We start from the raw sequence: 21,213 nt of genomic DNA on the forward strand, positions 1-21,213 counted from the left end.
TAAATTCTGTCCATCAAATGTGTTTTTTGCAATTTTCACCCCGAGTGGGCTGGGTATGCTCAGACGTGAGTCCCAGGCTCTCCACACCACTGGAGTCAAGCTATCCAGGCTGATGAAGTCTGATAGCCAGAAACCGGTCCTTGGATGCTTGATTCCGGTCCGGGAAAGACATGGCTTGGTAGTTCGGACTGGACTGTTCCTATGAGGCACAGGGTCAGAGCTGATTTACATATAGCCAGTGTCTAACCCAGGGTGGTGTGGAGTGCAAAAAAACAATGGATTTAGGCCCAGATCCTTGTACTGGGATGAATGTATGACATTGTTCTACATTCTGTCCATCAAATGTGTTTTTTGCAATTTTCACCCGAGTGGGCTGGGTATGCTCAGACGTGAGTCCCAGGCTCTCCACACCACTGGAGTCAAGCTATCCAGGCTGATGAAGGCTGATAGCCAGAAACCGGTCCTTGGATGGTTGATTCCGGTCTGGGAAAGACATGGCTTGGTAGTTCGGACTGAACTGTTCCCATGAGGCACAGGGTCAGAGCTGATTTGCATATAGCCAGTGTCTAACCCAGGGTGGTGTGGAGTGCAAAGAAACAATGGATTTAGGCCCAGATCCTTGTACTGGGATGAATGTATGACATTGTTCTACATTCTGTCCACCAAATGTGTTTTTTGCAATTTTCACCCCGAGTAGGCTGGATATGCTCAGATGTGAGTCCCAGGCTCTCCACACCACTGGAGTCAAGCTATCCAGGCTGATGAAGGCTGATAGCCAGAAACCGGTCCTTGGATGCTTGATTCCGGTCCGGGAAAGACATGGCTTGGTAGTTCGGACTGGACTGTTCCCATGAGGCACAGGGTCAGAGCTGATTTACATATAGCCAGTGTCTAACCCAGGGTGGTGTGGAGTGCAAAAAAACAATGGATTTAGGCCCAGATCCTTGTACTGGGATGAATGTATGACATTGTTCTACATTCTGTCCATCAAATGTGTTTTTTGCAATTTTCACCCGAGTGGGCTGGGTATGCTCAGACGAGAGTCCCAGGCTCTCCACACCACTGGAGTCAAGCTATCCAGGCTGATGAAGGCTGATAGCCAGAAACCGGTCCTTGGATGCTTGATTCCGGTCTGGGAAAGACATGGCTTGGTAGTTCGGACTGGACTGTTCCCATGAGGCACAGGGTCAGAGCTGATTTGCATATAGCCAGTGTCTAACCCAGGGTGGTGTGGAGTGCAAAACAACGATGGATTTAGGCCCAGATCCTTGTACTGGGATGAATGTATGACATTGTTCTACATTCTGTCCACCAAATGTGTTTTTTGCAATTTTCACCCCGAGTAGGCTGGATATGCTCAGATGTGAGTCCCAGGCTCTCCACACCACTGGAGTCAAGCTATCCAGGCTGATGAAGGCTGATAGCCAGAAACCGGTCCTTGGATGCTTGATTCTGGTCTGGGAAAGACATGGCTTGGTAGTTCGGACTGGACTGTTCCCATGAGGCACAGGGTCAGAGCTGATTTGCATATAGCCAGTGTCTAACCCAGGGTGGTGTGGAGTGCAAAAAAACGATGGATTTAGGCCCAGATCCTTGTACTGGGATGAATGTATGACATTGTTCTACATTCTGTCCATCAAATGTGTTTTTTGCAATTTTCACCCCGAGTGGGCTGGGTATGCTCAGACGTGAGTCCCAGGCTCTCCACACCACTGGAGTCAAGCTATCCAGGCTGATGAAGGCTGATAGCCAGAAACCGGTCCTTGGATGCTTGAATCCGGTCTGGGAAAGACATGGCTTGGTAGTTCGGACTGGACTGTTCCCATGAGGCACAGGGTCAGAGCTGATTTGCATATAGCCAGTGTCTAACCCAGGGTGGTGTGGAGTGCAAAAAAACGATGGATTGAGGCCCAGATCCTTGTACTGGGATGAATGTATGACATTGTTCTACATTCTGTCCATCAAATGTGTTTTTTGCAATTTTCACCCCGAGTGGGCTGGATATGCTCAGACGTGAGTCCCAGGCTCTCCACACCACTGGAGTCAAGCTATCCAGGCTGATGAAGGCTGATAGCCAGAAACCGGTCCTTGGATGCTTGATTCCGGTCTGGGAAAGACATGGCTTGGTAGTTCGGACTGGACTGTTCCCATGAGGCACAGGGTCAGAGCTGATTTGCATATAGCCAGTGTCTAACCCAGGGTGGTGTGGAGTGCAAAAAAACGATGGATTTAGGCCCAGATCCTTGTACTGGGATGAATGTATGACATTGTTCTAAATTCTGTCCATCAAATGTGTTTTTTGCAATTTTCACCCTGAGTTGGCTGGGTATGCTCAGATGTGAGTCCCAGGCTCTCCACACCACTGGAGTCAAGCTGTCCAGGCTGATGAAGGCTGATAGCCAGAAACCGGTCTTGGATGCTTGATTTCGGTCTGGGAAAGACATGGCTTGGTAGTTCGGACTGGACTGTTCCCATGAGGCACAGGGTCAGAGCTGATTTACATATAGCCAGTGTCTAACCCAGGGTGGTGTGGAGTGCAAAAAAACGATGGATTTAGGCCCAGATCCTTGTACTGGGATGAATGTATGACATTGTTCTACATTCTATCCATCAAATGTGTTTTTTGCAATTTTCACCCGAGTGGGCTGGGTATGCTCAGAAGTGAGTCCCAGGCTCTCCACACCACTGGAGTCAAGCTATCCAGGCTGATGAAGGCTGATAGCCAGAAACCGGTCCTTGGATGCTTGATTCCGGTCTGGGAAAGACATGGCTTGGGAGTTCGGACTGGACTGTTCCCATGAGGCACAGGGTCGGAGCTGATTTGCATATAGCCAGTGTCTAACCCAGGGTGGTGTGGAGTGCAAAAAAATGATGGATTTAGGCCCAGATCCGTGTACTGGGATAAATGTATGACATTGTTCTACATTCTGTCCATCAAATGTGTTTTTTGCAATTTTCACCCGAGTGGGCTGGGTATGCTCAGACGTGAGTCCCAGGCTCTCCACACCACTGGAGTCAAGCTATCCAGGCTGATGAAGGCTGATAGCCAGAAACCGGTCCTTGGATGCTTGATTCCGGTCTGGGAAAGACATGGCTTGGTACTTCGGACTTGACTGTTCCCATGAGGCACAGGGTCAGAGCTGATTTACATATAGCCAGTGTCTAACCCAGGGTGGTGGGGAGTGCAAAAAAACGACGGATTTAGGCCCAGATCCTTGTACTGGGATGAATGTATGACATTGTTCTACATTCTGTCCATCAAATGTGTTTTTTGCAATTTTCACCCAAGTGGGCTGGGTATGCTCAGACGTGAGTCCCAGGCTCTCCACACCACTGGAGTCAAGCTATCCAGGCTGATGAAGGCTGATAGCCAGAAACCGGTCCTTGGATGCTTGATTCCGGTCTGGGAAAGACATGGCTTGGTAGTTCGGACTGGACTGTTCCCATGAGGCACAGGGTCAGAGCTGATTTGCATATAGCCAGTGTCTAACCCAGGGTGGTGTGGAGTGCAAAAAACCGATGGATTTAGGCCCAGATCCTTGTACTGGGATGAATGTATGACATTGTTCTAAATTCTGTCCATCAAATGTGTTTTTTGCAATTTTCACCCTGAGTGGGCTGGGTATGCTCAGATGTGAGTCCCAGGCTCTCCACACCACTGGAGTCAAGCTATCCAGGCTGATGAAGGCTGATAGCCAGAAACCGGTCCTTGGATGCTTGATTCCGGTCTGGGAAAGACATGGCTTGGTAGTTCGGACTGGACTGTTCCCATGAGGCACAGGGTCAGAGCTGATTTACATATAGCCAGTGTCTAACCCAGGGTGGTGTGGAGTGCAACAAAACGATGGATTTAGGCCCAGATCCTTGTACTGGGATGAATGCATGACATTGTTCTACATTCTGTCCATCAAATGTGTTTTTTGCAATTTTCACCCGAGTGGGCTGGGTATGCTCAGACGTGAGTCCCAGGCTCTCCACACCACTGGAGTCAAGCTATCCAGGCTGATGAAGGCTGATAGCCAGAAACCGGTCCTTGGATGCTTGATTCCGGTCTGGGAAAGACATGGCTTGGGAGTTCGGACTGGACTGTTCCCATGAGGCACAGGGTCAGAGCTGATTTGCATATAGCCAGTGTCTAACCCAGGGTGGTGTGGAGAGCAAAAAAACGATGGATTTAGGCCCAGATCCGTGTACTGGGATAAATGTATGACATTGTTCTACATTCTGTCCATCAAATGTGTTTTTTGCAATTTTCACCCGAGTGGGCTGGGTATGCTCAGACGTGAGTCCCAGGCTCTCCACACCACTGGAGTCAAGCTATCCAGGCTGATGAAGGCTGATAGACAGAAACCGGTCCTTGGATGCTTGATTCCGGTCTGGGAAAGACATGGCTTGGTAGTTCGGACTGGACTGTTCCCATGAGGCACAGGGTCAGAGCTGATTTGCATATAGCCAGTGTCTAACCCAGGGTGGTGTGGAGTGCAAAACAACGATGGATTTAGGCCCAGATCCTTGTACTGGGATGAATGTATGACATTGTTCTACATTCTGTCCATCAAATGTGTTTTTTGCAATTTTCACCCGAGTGGGCTGGGTATGCTCAGAAGTGAGTCCCAGGCTCTCCACACCACTGGAGTCAAGCTATCCAGGCTGATGAAGGCTGATAGCCAGAAACCGGTCCTTGGATGCTTGATTCCGGTCTGGGAAAGACATGGCTTGGGAGTTCGGACTGGACTGTTCCCATGAGGCACAGGGTCGGAGCTGATTTGCATATAGCCAGTGTCTAACCCAGGGTGGTGTGGAGTGCAAAAAAATGATGGATTTAGGCCCAGATCCGTGTACTGGGATAAATGTATGACATTGTTCTACATTCTGTCCATCAAATGTGTTTTTTGCAATTTTCACCCGAGTGGGCTGGGTATGCTCAGACGTGAGTCCCAGGCTCTCCACACCACTGGAGTCAAGCTATCCAGGCTGATGAAGGCTGATAGCCAGAAACCGGTCCTTGGATGCTTGATTCCGGTCTGGGAAAGACATGGCTTGGTACTTCGGACTTGACTGTTCCCATGAGGCACAGGGTCAGAGCTGATTTACATATAGCCAGTGTCTAACCCAGGGTGGTGGGGAGTGCAAAAAAACGACGGATTTAGGCCCAGATCCTTGTACTGGGATGAATGTATGACATTGTTCTACATTCTGTCCATCAAATGTGTTTTTTGCAATTTTCACCCAAGTGGGCTGGGTATGCTCAGACGTGAGTCCCAGGCTCTCCACACCACTGGAGTCAAGCTATCCAGGCTGATGAAGGCTGATAGCCAGAAACCGGTCCTTGGATGCTTGATTCCGGTCTGGGAAAGACATGGCTTGGTAGTTCGGACTGGACTGTTCCCATGAGGCACAGGGTCAGAGCTGATTTGCATATAGCCAGTGTCTAACCCAGGGTGGTGTGGAGTGCAAAAAACGATGGATTTAGGCCCAGATCCTTGTACTGGGATGAATGTATGACATTGTTCTAAATTCTGTCCATCAAATGTGTTTTTTGCAATTTTCACCCTGAGTGGGCTGGGTATGCTCAGATGTGAGTCCCAGGCTCTCCACACCACTGGAGTCAAGCTATCCAGGCTGATGAAGGCTGATAGCCAGAAACCGGTCCTTGGATGCTTGATTCCGGTCTGGGAAAGACATGGCTTGGTAGTTCGGACTGGACTGTTCCCATGAGGCACAGGGTCAGAGCTGATTTACATATAGCCAGTGTCTAACCCAGGGTGGTGTGGAGTGCAAAAAAACGATGGATTTAGGCCCAGATCCTTGTACTGGGATGAATGCATGACATTGTTCTACATTCTGTCCATCAAATGTGTTTTTTGCAATTTTCACCCGAGTGGGCTGGGTATGCTCAGACGTGAGTCCCAGGCTCTCCACACCACTGGAGTCAAGCTATCCAGGCTGATGAAGGCTGATAGCCAGAAACCGGTCCTTGGATGCTTGATTCCGGTCTGGGAAAGACATGGCTTGGGAGTTCGGACTGGACTGTTCCCATGAGGCACAGGGTCAGAGCTGATTTGCATATAGCCAGTGTCTAACCCAGGGTGGTGTGGAGAGCAAAAAAACGATGGATTTAGGCCCAGATCCGTGTACTGGGATAAATGTATGACATTGTTCTACATTCTGTCCATCAAATGTGTTTTTTGCAATTTTCACCCGAGTGGGCTGGGTATGCTCAGACGTGAGTCCCAGGCTCTCCACACCACTGGAGTCAAGCTATCCAGGCTGATGAAGGCTGATAGACAGAAACCGGTCCTTGGATGCTTGATTCCGGTCTGGGAAAGACATGGCTTGGTAGTTCGGACTGGACTGTTCCCATGAGGCACAGGGTCAGAGCTGATTTGCATATAGCCAGTGTCTAACCCAGGGTGGTGTGGAGTGCAAAACAACGATGGATTTAGGCCCAGATCCTTGTACTGGGATGAATGTATGACATTGTTCTACATTCTGTCCATCAAATGTGTTTTTTGCAATTTTCACCCCGAGTGGGCTGGGTATGCTCAGACGTGAATCCCAGGCTCTCCACAAAACTGGAGTCAAGCTATCCAGGCTGATGAAGGCTGATAGCCAGAAACCGGTCCTTGGATGCTTGATTCCGGTCTGGGAAAGACATGGCTTGGTAGTTCGGACTGGACTGTTCCCATGAGGCACAGGGTCAGAGCTGATTTACATATAGCCAGTGTCTAACCCAGGGTGGTGTGGAGTGCAAAAAAACGATGGATTTAGGCCCAGATCCTTGTACTGGGATGAATGTATGACATTGTTCTACATTCTGTCCATCAAATGTGTTTTTTGCAATTTTCACCCAAGTGGGCTGGGTATGCTCAGACGTGAGTCCCAGGCTCTCCACACCACTGGAGTCAAGCTATCCAGGCTGATGAAGGCTGATAGCCAGAAACCGGTCCTTGGATGCTTGATTCCGGTCTGGGAAAGACATGGCTTGGTAGTTCGGACTGGATTGTTCCCATGAGGCACAGGGTCAGAGCTGATTTGCATACAGCCAGTGTCTAACCCAGGGTGGTGTGGAGTGCAAAAAAACGATGGATTTAGGCCCAGATCCATGTACTGGGATGAATGTATGACATTGTTCTACATTCTGTCCATCAAATGTGTTTTTTGCAATTTTCACCCCGAGTGGGCTGGGTATGCTCAGACGTAAGTCCCAGGCTCTCCACACCACTGGAGTCAAGATATCCAGGCTGATGAAGGCTGATAGCCAGAAACCGGTCCTTGGATGCTTGATTCCGGTCTGGGAAAGACATGGCTTGGTAGTTCGGACTGGACTGTTCCCATGAGGCACAGGGTCAGAACTGATTTGCATATAGCCAGTGTCTAACCCAGGGTGGTGTGGAGTGCAAAACAACGATGGATTTAGGACCAGATCCTTGTACTGGGATGAATGTATGACATTGTTCTACATTCTGTCCATCAAATGTGTTTTTTGCAATTTTCACCCCGAGTGGGATAGGTATGCTCAGACGTGAGTCCCAGGCTCTCCACACCACTGGAGTCAAGCTATCCAGGCTGATGAAGGCTGATGGCCAGAAACCGGTCCTTGGATGCTTGATTCCGGTCTGGGAAAGACATGGCTTGGTAGTTCGGACTGGACTGTTCCCATAATGCACAGGGTCAGAGCTGATTTGCATATAGCCAGTGTCTAACCCAGGGTGGTGTGGAGTGCAAAAAAACGATGGATTTAGGCCCAGATCCTTGTACTGGGATGAATGTATGACATTGTTCTACATTCTGTCCATCAAATGTGTTTTTTGCAATTTTCACCCCGAGTGGGCTGGGTATGCTCAGACGTGAGTCCCAGGCTCTCCACACCACTGGAGTCAAGCTATCCAGGCTGATGAAGGCTGATAGCCAGAAACCGGTCCTTGGATGCTTGATTCCGGTCTGGGAAAAACATGGCTTGGTAGTTCGGACTGGACTGTTCCCATGAGGCACAGGGTCAGAGCTGATTTGCATATAGCCAGTGTCTAACCCAGGGTGGTGTGGAGTGCAAAAAAACGATGGATTTAGGCCCAGAACCTTGAACTGGGATGAATGTATGACATTGTTCTACATTCTATCCATCAAATGTGTTTTTTGCAATTTTCACCCGAGTGGGCTGGGTATGCTCAGACGTGAGTCCCAGGCTCTCCACACCACTGGAGTCAAGTTATCCAGGCTGATGAAGGCTGATAGCCAGAAACCGGTTCTTGGATGCTTGATTCCGGTCTGGGAAAGACATGGCTTGGTAGTTCGGACTTGACTGTTCCCATGACGCACAGGGTCAGAGCTGATTTGCATATAGCCAGTGTCTAACCCAGGGTGGTGTGGAGTGCAAAAAAACGATGGATTTAGGCCCAGATCCTTGTACTGGGATGAATGTATGACATTGTTCTACATTCTGTCCATCAAATGTGTTTTTTGCAATTTTCACCCCGAGTGGGTTGGGTATGCTCAGACGTGAATCCCAGGCTCCCCACACCACTGGAGTCAAGCTATCCAGGCTGATGAAGGCTGATAGCCAGAAACCGGTCCTTGGATGCTTGATTCCGGTCTGGGAAAGAAATGGCTTGGTAGTTCGGACTGGACTGTTCCCATGAGGCACAGGGTCAGAGCTGATTTGCATATAGCCAGTGTCTTACCCAGGGTGGTGTGGAGTGCAAAAAAACGATGGATTGAGGCCCAGATCCTTGTACTGGGATGAATGTATGACATTGTTCTACATTCTGTCCATCAAATGTGTTTTTTGCAATTTTCACCCCGAGTGGGCTGGATATGCTCAGACGTGAGTCCCAGGCTCTCCACACCACTGGAGTCAAGCTATCCAGGCTGATGAAGGCTGATAGCCAGTAACCGGTCCTTGTATGCTTGATTCCGGTCTGGGAAAGACATGGCTTGGTAGTTCGGACTGGACTGTTCCCATGAGGCACAGGGTCAGAGCTGATTTGCATATAGCCAGTGTCTAACCCAGGGTGGTGTGGAGTGCAAAAAAACGATGGATTTAGGCCCAGATCCTTGTACTGGGATGAATGTATGACATTGTTCTACATTCTGTCCATCAAATGTGTTTTTTGCAATTTTCACCCCGAGTGGGCTGGGTATGCTCAGACGTGAGTCCCAGGCTCTCCACACCACTGGAGTCAAGCTATCCAGGCTGATGAAGGATGATAGCCTGAAACCGGTCCTTGGATGCTTGATTCCGGTCTGGGAAAGACATGGCTTGGTAGTTCGGACTGGACTGTTCCCATGAGGCACAGGGTCAGAGCTGATTTGCATATAGCCAGTGTCTAACCCAGGGTGGTGTGGAGTGCAAAAAAACGATGGATTGAGGCCCAGATCCTTGTACTGGGATGAATGTATGACATTGTTCTACATTCTGTCCATCAAATGTGTTTTTTGCAATTTTCACCCCGAGTGGGCTGGATATGCTCAGACGTGAGTCCCAGGCTCTCCACACCACTGGAGTCAAGCTATCCAGGCTGATGAAGGCTGATAGCCAGAAACCGGTCCTTGGATGCTTGATTCCGGTCTGGGAAAGACATGGCTTGGTAGTTCGGACTGGACTGTTCCCATGAGGCACAGGGTCAGAGCTGATTTGCATATAGCCAGTGTCTAACCCAGGGTGGTGTGGAGTGCAAAAAAACGATGGATTTAGGCCCAGATCCTTGTACTGGGATGAATGTATGACATTGTTCTAAATTCTGTCCATCAAATGTGTTTTTTGCAATTTTCACCCTGAGTGGGCTGGGTATGCTCAGATGTGAGTCCCAGGCTCTCCACACCACTGGAGTCAAGCTATCCAGGCTGATGAAGGCTGATAGCCAGAAACCGGTCCTTGGATGCTTGATTCCGGTCTGGGAAAGACATGGCTTGGTAGTTCGGACTGGACTGTTCCCATGAGGCACAGGGTCAGAGCTGATTTACATATAGCCAGTGTCTAACCCAGGGTGGTGTGGAGTGCAAAAAAATGATGGATTTAGGCCCAGATCCTTGTACTGGGATGAATGTATGACATTGTTCTACATTCTGTCCATCAAATGTGTTTTTTGCAATTTTCACCCGAGTGGGCTGGGTATGCTCAGACGTGAGTCCCAGGCTCTCCACACCACTGGAGTCAAGCTATCCAGGCTGATGAAGGCTGATAGCCAGAAACCGGTCTTGGATGCTTGATTTCGGTCTGGGAAAGACATGGCTTGGTAGTTCGGACTGGACTGTTCCCATGAGGCACAGGGTCAGAGCTGATTTACATATAGCCAGTGTCTAACCCAGAGTGGTGTGGAGTGCAAAAAAACGATGGATTTAGGCCCAGATCCTTGTACTGGGATGAATGTATGACATTGTTCTACATTATGTCCATCAAATGTGTTTTTTGCAATTTTCACCCGAGTGGGCTGGGTATGCTCAGACGTGAGTCCCAGGCTCTCCACACCACTGGAGTCAAGCTATCCAGGCTGATGAAGGCTGATAGCCAGAAACCGGTCTTGGATGCTTGATTTCGGTCTGGGAAAGACATGGCTTGGTAGTTCGGACTGGACTGTTCCCATGAGGCACAGGGTCAGAGCTGATTTGCATATAGCCAGTGTCTAACCCAGGGTGGTGTGGAGTGCAAAAAAACGATGGATTTAGGCCCAGATCCTTGTACTGGGATGAATGTATGACATTGTTCTACATTCTATCCATCAAATGTGTTTTTTGCAATTTTCACCCGAGTGGGCTGGGTATGCTCAGACGTGATCCAGGCTCTCCACACCACTGGAGTCAAGCTATCCAGGCTGATGAAGGCTGATAGCCAGAAACCGGTCCTTGGATGCTTAATTCCGGTCTGGGAAAGACATGGCTTGGGAGTTCGGACTGGACTGTTCCCATGAGGCACAGGGTCAGAGCTGATTTGCATATAGCCAGTGTCTAACCCAGGGTGGTGTGGAGTGCAAAAAAATGATGGATTTAGGCCCAGATCCGTGTACTGGGATAAATGTATGACATTGTTCTACATTCTGTCCATCAAATGTGTTTTTTGCAATTTTCACCCGAGTGGGCTGGGTATGCTCAGACGTGAGTCCCAGGCTCTCCATACCACTGGAGTCAAGCTATCCAGGCTGATGAAGGCTGATAGCCAGAAACCGGTCCTTGGATGCTTGATTCCGGTCTGGGAAAGACATGGCTTGGTACTTCGGACTTGACTGTTCCCATGAGGCACAGGGTCAGAGCTGATTTACATATAGCCAGTGTCTAACCCAGGGTGGTGGGGAGTGCAAAAAAACGACGGATTTAGGCCCAGATCCTTGTACTGGGATGAATGTATGACATTGTTCTACATTCTGTCCATCAAATGTGTTTTTTGCAATTTTCACCCAAGTGGGCTGGGTATGCTCAGACGTGAGTCCCAGGCTCTCCACACCACTGGAGTCAAGCTATCCAGGCTGATGAAGGCTGATAGCCAGAAACCGGTCCTTGGATGCTTGATTCCGGTCTGGGAAAGACATGGCTTGGTAGTTCGGACTGGACTGTTCCCATGAGGCACAGGGTCAGAGCTGATTTGCATATAGCCAGTGTCTAACCCAGGGTGGTGTGGAGTGCAAAAAACCGATGGATTTAGGCCCAGATCCTTGTACTGGGATGAATGTATGACATTGTTCTAAATTCTGTCCATCAAATGTGTTTTTTGCAATTTTCACCCTGAGTGGGCTGGGTATGCTCAGATGTGAGTCCCAGGCTCTCCACACCACTGGAGTCAAGCTATCCAGGCTGATGAAGGCTGATAGCCAGAAACCGGTCCTTGGATACTTGATTCCGGTCTGGGAAAGACATGGCTTGGTAGTTCGGACTGGACTGTTCCCATGAGGCACAGGGTCAGAGCTGATTTACATATAGCCAGTGTCTAAACCAGGGTGGTGTGGAGTGCAAAAAAACGATGGGTTTAGGCCCAGATCCTTGTACTGGGATGAATGCATGACATTGTTCTACATTCTGTCCATCAAATGTGTTTTTTGCAATTTTCACCCGAGTGGGCTGGGTATGCTCAGACGTGAGTCCCAGGCTCTCCACACCACTGGAGTCAAGCTATCCAGGCTGATGAAGGCTGATAGCCAGAAACCGGTCCTTGGATGCTTGATTTCGGTCTGGGAAAGACATGGCTTGGTAGTTCGGACTGGACTGTTCCCATGAGGCACAGGGTCAGAGCTGATTTGCATATAGCCAGTGTCTAACCCAGGGTGGTGTGGAGTGCAAAAAAACGATGGATTTAGGCCCAGATCCTTGTACTGGGATGAATGTATGACATTGTTCTACATTCTATCCATCAAATGTGTTTTTTGCAATTTTCACCCGAGTGGGCTGGGTATGCTCAGACGTGAGTCCCAGGCTCTCCACACCACTGGAGTCAAGCTATCCAGGCTGATGAAGGCTGATAGCCAGAAACCGGTCCTTGGATGCTTGATTCCGGTCTGGGAAAGACATGGCTTGGGAGTTCGGACTGGACTGTTCCCATGAGGCACAGGGTCAGAGCTGATTTGCATATAGCCAGTGTCTAACCCAGGGTGGTGTGGAGTGCAAATAAACGATGGATTTAGGCCCAGATCCTTGTACTGGGATGAATGTATGACATTGTTCTACATTCTGTCCATCAAATGTGTTTTTTGCAATTTTCACCCCGAGTGGGCTGGGTATGCTCAGACGTGAGTCCCAGGCTCTCCACACCACTGGAGTCAAGCTATCCAGGCTGATGAAGGCTAATAGCCAGAAACCGGTCCTTGGATGCTTGATTCCGGTCTGGGAAAGACATGGCTTGGTAGTTCGGACTGGACTGTTCCCATGAGGCACAGGGTCAGAGATGATTTGCATATAGCCAGTGTCTAACCCAGGGTGGTGTGGAGTGCAAAAAAACGATGGATTGAGGCACAGATCCTTGTACTGGGATGAATGTATGAAATTGTTCTACATTCTGTCCATCAAATGTGTTTTTTGCAATTTTCACCCCGAGTGGGCTGGATATGCTCAGACGTGAGTCCCAGGCTCTCCACACTACTGGAGTCAAGCTATCCAGGCTGATGAAGGCTGATAGCCAGAAACCGGTCCTTGGATGCTTGATTCCGGTCTGGGAAAGACATGGCTTGGTAGTTCGGACTGGACTGTTCCCATGACGCACAGGGTCGGAGCTGATTTGCATATAGCCAGTGTCTAACCCAGGGTGGTGTGGAGTGCAAAGAAACAATGGATTTAGGCCCAGATCCTTGTACTGGGATGAATGTATGACATTGTTCTAAATTCTGTCCATCAAATGTGTTTTTTGCAATTTTCACCCCGAGTGGGCTGGGTATGCTCAGACGTGAGTCCCAGGCTCTCCACACCACTGGAGTCAAGCTATCCAGGCTGATGAAGTCTGATAGCCAGAAACCGGTCCTTGGATGCTTGATTCCGGTCCGGGAAAGACATGGCTTGGTAGTTCGGACTGGACTGTTCCTATGAGGCACAGGGTCAGAGCTGATTTACATATAGCCAGTGTCTAACCCAGGGTGGTGTGGAGTGCAAAAAAACAATGGATTTAGGCCCAGATCCTTGTACTGGGATGAATGTATGACATTGTTCTACATTCTGTCCATCAAATGTGTTTTTTGCAATTTTCACCCGAGTGGGCTGGGTATGCTCAGACGTGAGTCCCAGGCTCTCCACACCACTGGAGTCAAGCTATCCAGGCTGATGAAGGCTGATAGCCAGAAACCGGTCCTTGGATGGTTGATTCCGGTCTGGGAAAGACATGGCTTGGTAGTTCGGACTGAACTGTTCCCATGAGGCACAGGGTCAGAGCTGATTTGCATATAGCCAGTGTCTAACCCAGGGTGGTGTGGAGTGCAAAGAAACAATGGATTTAGGCCCAGATCCTTGTACTGGGATGAATGTATGACATTGTTCTACATTCTGTCCACCAAATGTGTTTTTTGCAATTTTCACCCCGAGTAGGCTGGATATGCTCAGATGTGAGTCCCAGGCTCTCCACACCACTGGAGTCAAGCTATCCAGGCTGATGAAGGCTGATAGCCAGAAACCGGTCCTTGGATGCTTGATTCCGGTCCGGGAAAGACATGGCTTGGTAGTTCGGACTGGACTGTTCCCATGAGGCACAGGGTCAGAGCTGATTTACATATAGCCAGTGTCTAACTCAGGGTGGTGTGGAGTGCAAAAAAACAATGGATTTAGGCCCAGATCCTTGTACTGGGATGAATGTATGACATTGTTCTACATTCTGTCCATCAAATGTGTTTTTTGCAATTTTCACCCGAGTGGGCTGGGTATGCTCAGACGAGAGTCCCAGGCTCTCCACACCACTGGAGTCAAGCTATCCAGGCTGATGAAGGCTGATAGCCAGAAACCGGTCCTTGGATGCTTGATTCCGGTCTGGGAAAGACATGGCTTGGTAGTTCGGACTGGACTGTTCCCATGAGGCACAGGGTCAGAGCTGATTTGCATATAGCCAGTGTCTAACCCAGGGTGGTGTGGAGTGCAAAACAACGATGGATTTAGGCCCAGATCCTTGTACTGGGATGAATGTATGACATTGTTCTACATTCTGTCCACCAAATGTGTTTTTTGCAATTTTCACCCCGAGTAGGCTGGATATGCTCAGATGTGAGTCCCAGGCTCTCCACACCACTGGAGTCAAGCTATCCAGGCTGATGAAGGCTGATAGCCAGAAACCGGTCCTTGGATGCTTGATTCTGGTCTGGGAAAGACATGGCTTGGTAGTTCGGACTGGACTGTTCCCATGAGGCACAGGGTCAGAGCTGATTTGCATATAGCCAGTGTCTAACCCAGGGTGGTGTGGAGTGCAAAAAAACGATGGATTTAGGCCCAGATCCTTGTACTGGGATGAATGTATGACATTGTTCTACATTCTGTCCATCAAATGTGTTTTTTGCAATTTTCACCCCGAGTGGGCTGGGTATGCTCAGACGTGAGTCCCAGGCTCTCCACACCACTGGAGTCAAGCTATCCAGGCTGATGAAGGCTGATAGCCAGAAACCGGTCCTTGGATGCTTGATTCCGGTCTGGGAAAGACATGGCTTGGTAGTTCGGACTGGACTGTTCCCATGAGGCACAGGGTCAGAGCTGATTTGCATATAGCCAGTGTCTAACCCAGGGTGGTGTGGAGTGCAAAAAAACGATGGATTTAGGCCCAGATCCTTGTACTGGGATGAATGTATGACATTGTTCTACATTCTGTCCATCAAATGTGTTTTTTGCAATTTTCACCCCGAGTGGGCTGGGTATGCTCAGACGTGAGTCCCAGGCTCTCCACACCACTGGAGTCAAGCTATCCAGGCTGATGAAGGATGATAGCCTGAAACCGGTCCTTGGATGCTTGATTCCGGTCTGGGAAAGACATGGCTTGGTAGTTCGGACTGGACTGTTCCCATGAGGCACAGGGTCAGAGCTGATTTGCATATAGCCAGTGTCTAACCCAGGGTGGTGTGGAGTGCAAAAAAACGATGGATTGAGGCCCAGATCCTTGTACTGGGATGAATGTATGACATTGTTCTACATTCTGTCCATCAAATGTGTTTTTTGCAATTTTCACCCCGAGTGGGCTGGATATGCTCAGACGTGAGTCCCAGGCTCTCCACACCACTGGAGTCAAGCTATCCAGGCTGATGAAGGCTGATAGCCAGAAACCGGTCCTTGGATGCTTGATTCCGGTCTGGGAAAGACATGGCTTGGTAGTTCGGACTGGACTGTTCCCATGAGGCACAGGGTCAGAGCTGATTTGCATATAGCCAGTGTCTAACCCAGGGTGGTGTGGAGTGCAAAAAAACGATGGATTTAGGCCCAGATCCTTGTACTGGGATGAATGTATGACATTGTTCTAAATTCTGTCCATCAAATGTGTTTTTTGCAATTTTCACCCTGAGTGGGCTGGGTATGCTCAGATGTGAGTCCCAGGCTCTCCACACCACTGGAGTCAAGCTATCCAGGCTGATGAAGGCTGATAGCCAGAAACCGGTCCTTGGATGCTTGATTCCGGTCTGGGAAAGACATGGCTTGGTAGTTCGGACTGGACTGTTCCCATGAGGCACAGGGTCAGAGCTGATTTACATATAGCCAGTGTCTAACCCAGGGTGGTGTGGAGTGCAAAAAAATGATGGATTTAGGCCCAGATCCTTGTACTGGGATGAATGTATGACATTGTTCTACATTCTGTCCATCAAATGTGTTTTTTGCAATTTTCACCCGAGTGGGCTGGGTATGCTCAGACGTGAGTCCCAGGCTCTCCACACCACTGGAGTCAAGCTATCCAGGCTGATGAAGGCTGATAGCCAGAAACCGGTCTTGGATGCTTGATTTCGGTCTGGGAAAGACATGGCTTGGTAGTTCGGACTGGACTGTTCCCATGAGGCACAGGGTCAGAGCTGATTTACATATAGCCAGTGTCTAACCCAGAGTGGTGTGGAGTGCAAAAAAACGATGGATTTAGGCCCAGATCCTTGTACTGGGATGAATGTATGACATTGTTCTACATTATGTCCATCAAATGTGTTTTTTGCAATTTTCACCCGAGTGGGCTGGGTATGCTCAGACGTGAGTCCCAGGCTCTCCACACCACTGGAGTCAAGCTATCCAGGCTGATGAAGGCTGATAGCCAGAAACCGGTCTTGGATGCTTGATTTCGGTCTGGGAAAGACATGGCTTGGTAGTTCGGACTGGACTGTTCCCATGAGGCACAGGGTCAGAGCTGATTTGCATATAGCCAGTGTCTAACCCAGGGTGGTGTGGAGTGCAAAAAAACGATGGATTTAGGCCCAGATCCTTGTACTGGGATGAATGTATGACATTGTTCTACATTCTATCCATCAAATGTGTTTTTTGCAATTTTCACCCGAGTGGGCTGGGTATGCTCAGACGTGATCCAGGCTCTCCACACCACTGGAGTCAAGCTATCCAGGCTGATGAAGGCTGATAGCCAGAAACCGGTCCTTGGATGCTTAATTCCGGTCTGGGAAAGACATGGCTTGGGAGTTCGGACTGGACTGTTCCCATGAGGCACAGGGTCAGAGCTGATTTGCATATAGCCAGTGTCTAACCCAGGGTGGTGTGGAGTGCAAAAAAATGATGGATTTAGGCCCAGATCCGTGTACTGGGATAAATGTATGACATTGTTCTACATTCTGTCCATCAAATGTGTTTTTTGCAATTTTCACCCGAGTGGGCTGGGTATGCTCAGACGTGAGTCCCAGGCTCTCCATACCACTGGAGTCAAGCTATCCAGGCTGATGAAGGCTGATAGCCAGAAACCGGTCCTTGGATGCTTGATTCCGGTCTGGGAAAGACATGGCTTGGTACTTCGGACTTGACTGTTCCCATGAGGCACAGGGTCAGAGCTGATTTACATATAGCCAGTGTCTAACCCAGGGTGGTGGGGAGTGCAAAAAAACGACGGATTTAGGCCCAGATCCTTGTACTGGGATGAATGTATGACATTGTTCTACATTCTGTCCATCAAATGTGTTTTTTGCAATTTTCACCCAAGTGGGCTGGGTATGCTCAGACGTGAGTCCCAGGCTCTCCACACCACTGGAGTCAAGCTATCCAGGCTGATGAAGGCTGATAGCCAGAAACCGGTCCTTGGATGCTTGATTCCGGTCTGGGAAAGACATGGCTTGGTAGTTCGGACTGGACTGTTCCCATGAGGCACAGGGTCAGAGCTGATTTGCATATAGCCAGTGTCTAACCCAGGGTGGTGTGGAGTGCAAAAAACCGATGGATTTAGGCCCAGATCCTTGTACTGGGATGAATGTATGACATTGTTCTAAATTCTGTCCATCAAATGTGTTTTTTGCAATTTTCACCCTGAGTGGGCTGGGTATGCTCAGATGTGAGTCCCAGGCTCTCCACACCACTGGAGTCAAGCTATCCAGGCTGATGAAGGCTGATAGCCAGAAACCGGTCCTTGGATACTTGATTCCGGTCTGGGAAAGACATGGCTTGGTAGTTCGGACTGGACTGTTCCCATGAGGCACAGGGTCAGAGCTGATTTACATATAGCCAGTGTCTAAACCAGGGTGGTGTGGAGTGCAAAAAAACGATGGGTTTAGGCCCAGATCCTTGTACTGGGATGAATGCATGACATTGTTCTACATTCTGTCTATCAAATGTGTTTTTTGCAATTTTCACCCGAGTGGGCTGGGTATGCTCAGACGTGAGTCCCAGGCTCTCCACACCACTGGAGTCAAGCTATCCAGGCTGATGAAGGCTGATAGCCAGAAACCGGTCCTTGGATGCTTGATTTCGGTCTGGGAAAGACATGGCTTGGTAGTTCGGACTGGACTGTTCCCATGAGGCACAGGGTCAGAGCTGATTTGCATATAGCCAGTGTCTAACCCAGGGTGGTGTGGAGTGCAAAAAAACGATGGATTTAGGCCCAGATCCTTGTACTGGGATGAATGTATGACATTGTTCTACATTCTATCCATCAAATGTGTTTTTTGCAATTTTCACCCGAGTGGGCTGGGTATGCTCAGACGTGAGTCCCAGGCTCTCCACACCACTGGAGTCAAGCTATCCAGGCTGATGAAGGCTGATAGCCAGAAACCGGTCCTTGGATGCTTGATTCCGGTCTGGGAAAGACATGGCTTGGGAGTTCGGACTGGACTGTTCCCATGAGGCACAGGGTCAGAGCTGATTTGCATATAGCCAGTGTCTAACCCAGGGTGGTGTGGAGTGCAAATAAACGATGGATTTAGGCCCAGATCCTTGTACTGGGATGAATGTATGACATTGTTCTACATTCTGTCCATCAAATGTGTTTTTTGCAATTTTCACCCCGAGTGGGCTGGGTATGCTCAGACGTGAGTCCCAGGCTCTCCACACCACTGGAGTCAAGCTATCCAGGCTGATGAAGGCTAATAGCCAGAAACCGGTCCTTGGATGCTTGATTCCGGTCTGGGAAAGACATGGCTTGGTAGTTCGGACTGGACTGTTCCCATGAGGCACAGGGTCAGAGATGATTTGCATATAGCCAGTGTCTAACCCAGGGTGGTGTGGAGTGCAAAAAAACGATGGATTGAGGCACAGATCCTTGTACTGGGATGAATGTATGAAATTGTTCTACATTCTGTCCATCAAATGTGTTTTTTGCAATTTTCACCCCGAGTGGGCTGGATATGCTCAGACGTGAGTCCCAGGCTCTCCACACTACTGGAGTCAAGCTATCCAGGCTGATGAAGGCTGATAGCCAGAAACCGGTCCTTGGATGCTTGATTCCGGTCTGGGAAAGACATGGCTTGGTAGTTCGGACTGGACTGTTCCCATGACGCACAGGGTCGGAGCTGATTTGCATATAGCCAGTGTCTAACCCAGGGTGGTGTGGAGTGCAAAGAAACAATGGATTTAGGCCCAGATCCTTGTACTGGGATGAATGTATGACATTGTTCTAAATTCTGTCCATCAAATGTGTTTTTTGCAATTTTCACCCCGAGTGGGCTGGGTATGCTCAGACGTGAGTCCCAGGCTCTCCACACCACTGGAGTCAAGCTATCCAGGCTGATGAAGTCTGATAGCCAGAAACCGGTCCTTGGATGCTTGATTCCGGTCCGGGAAAGACATGGCTTGGTAGTTCGGACTGGACTGTTCCTATGAGGCACAGGGTCAGAGCTGATTTACATATAGCCAGTGTCTAACCCAGGGTGGTGTGGAGTGCAAAAAAACAATGGATTTAGGCCCAGATCCTTGTACTGGGATGAATGTATGACATTGTTCTACATTCTGTCCATCAAATGTGTTTTTTGCAATTTTCACCCGAGTGGGCTGGGTATGCTCAGACGTGAGTCCCAGGCTCTCCACACCACTGGAGTCAAGCTATCCAGGCTGATGAAGGCTGATAGCCAGAAACCGGTCCTTGGATGGTTGATTCCGGTCTGGGAAAGACATGGCTTGGTAGTTCGGACTGAACTGTTCCCATGAGGCACAGGGTCAGAGCTGATTTGCATATAGCCAGTGTCTAACCCAGGGTGGTGTGGAGTGCAAAGAAACAATGGATTTAGGCCCAGATCCTTGTACTGGGATGAATGTATGACATTGTTCTACATTCTGTCCACCAAATGTGTTTTTTGCAATTTTCACCCCGAGTAGGCTGGATATGCTCAGATGTGAGTCCCAGGCTCTCCACACCACTGGAGTCAAGCTATCCAGGCTGATGAAGGCTGATAGCCAGAAACCGGTCCTTGGATGCTTGATTCCGGTCCGGGAAAGACATGGCTTGGTAGTTCGGACTGGACTGTTCCCATGAGGCACAGGGTCAGAGCTGATTTACATATAGCCAGTGTCTAACCCAGGGTGGTGTGGAGTGCAAAAAAACAATGGATTTAGGCCCAGATCCTTGTACTGGGATGAATGTATGACATTGTTCTACATTCTGTCCATCAAATGTGTTTTTTGCAATTTTCACCCGAGTGGGCTGGGTATGCTCAGACGAGAGTCCCAGGCTCTCCACACCACTGGAGTCAAGCTATCCAGGCTGATGAAGGCTGATAGCCAGAAACCGGTCCTTGGATGCTTGATTCCGGTCTGGGAAAGACATGGCTTGGTAGTTCGGACTGGACTGTTCCCATGAGGCACAGGGTCAGAGCTGATTTGCATATAGCCAGTGTCTAACCCAGGGTGGTGTGGAGTGCAAAACAACGATGGATTTAGGCCCAGATCCTTGTACTGGGATGAATGTATGACATTGTTCTACATTCTGTCCACCAAATGTGTTTTTTGCAATTTTCACCCCGAGTAGGCTGGATATGCTCAGATGTGAGTCCCAGGCTCTCCACACCACTGGAGTCAAGCTATCCAGGCTGATGAAGGCTGATAGCCAGAAACCGGTCCTTGGATGCTTGATTCTGGTCTGGGAAAGACATGGCTTGGTAGTTCGGACTGGACTGTTCCCATGAGGCACAGGGTCAGAGCTGATTTGCATATAGCCAGTGTCTAACCCAGGGTGGTGTGGAGTGCAAAAAAACGATGGATTTAGGCCCAGATCCTTGTACTGGGATGAATGTATGACATTGTTCTACATTCTGTCCATCAAATGTGTTTTTTGCAATTTTCACCCCGAGTGGGCTGGGTATGCTCAGACGTGACTCCCAGGCTCTCCACACCACTGGAGTCAAGCTATCCAGGCTGATGAAGGCTGATAGCCAG

The sequence above is a fragment of the Lissotriton helveticus genome, chromosome 7 (genome assembly GCF_964261635.1).
Source record: "Lissotriton helveticus chromosome 7, aLisHel1.1, whole genome shotgun sequence".
Classification (NCBI taxonomy): domain Eukaryota; kingdom Metazoa; phylum Chordata; class Amphibia; order Caudata; family Salamandridae; genus Lissotriton; species Lissotriton helveticus.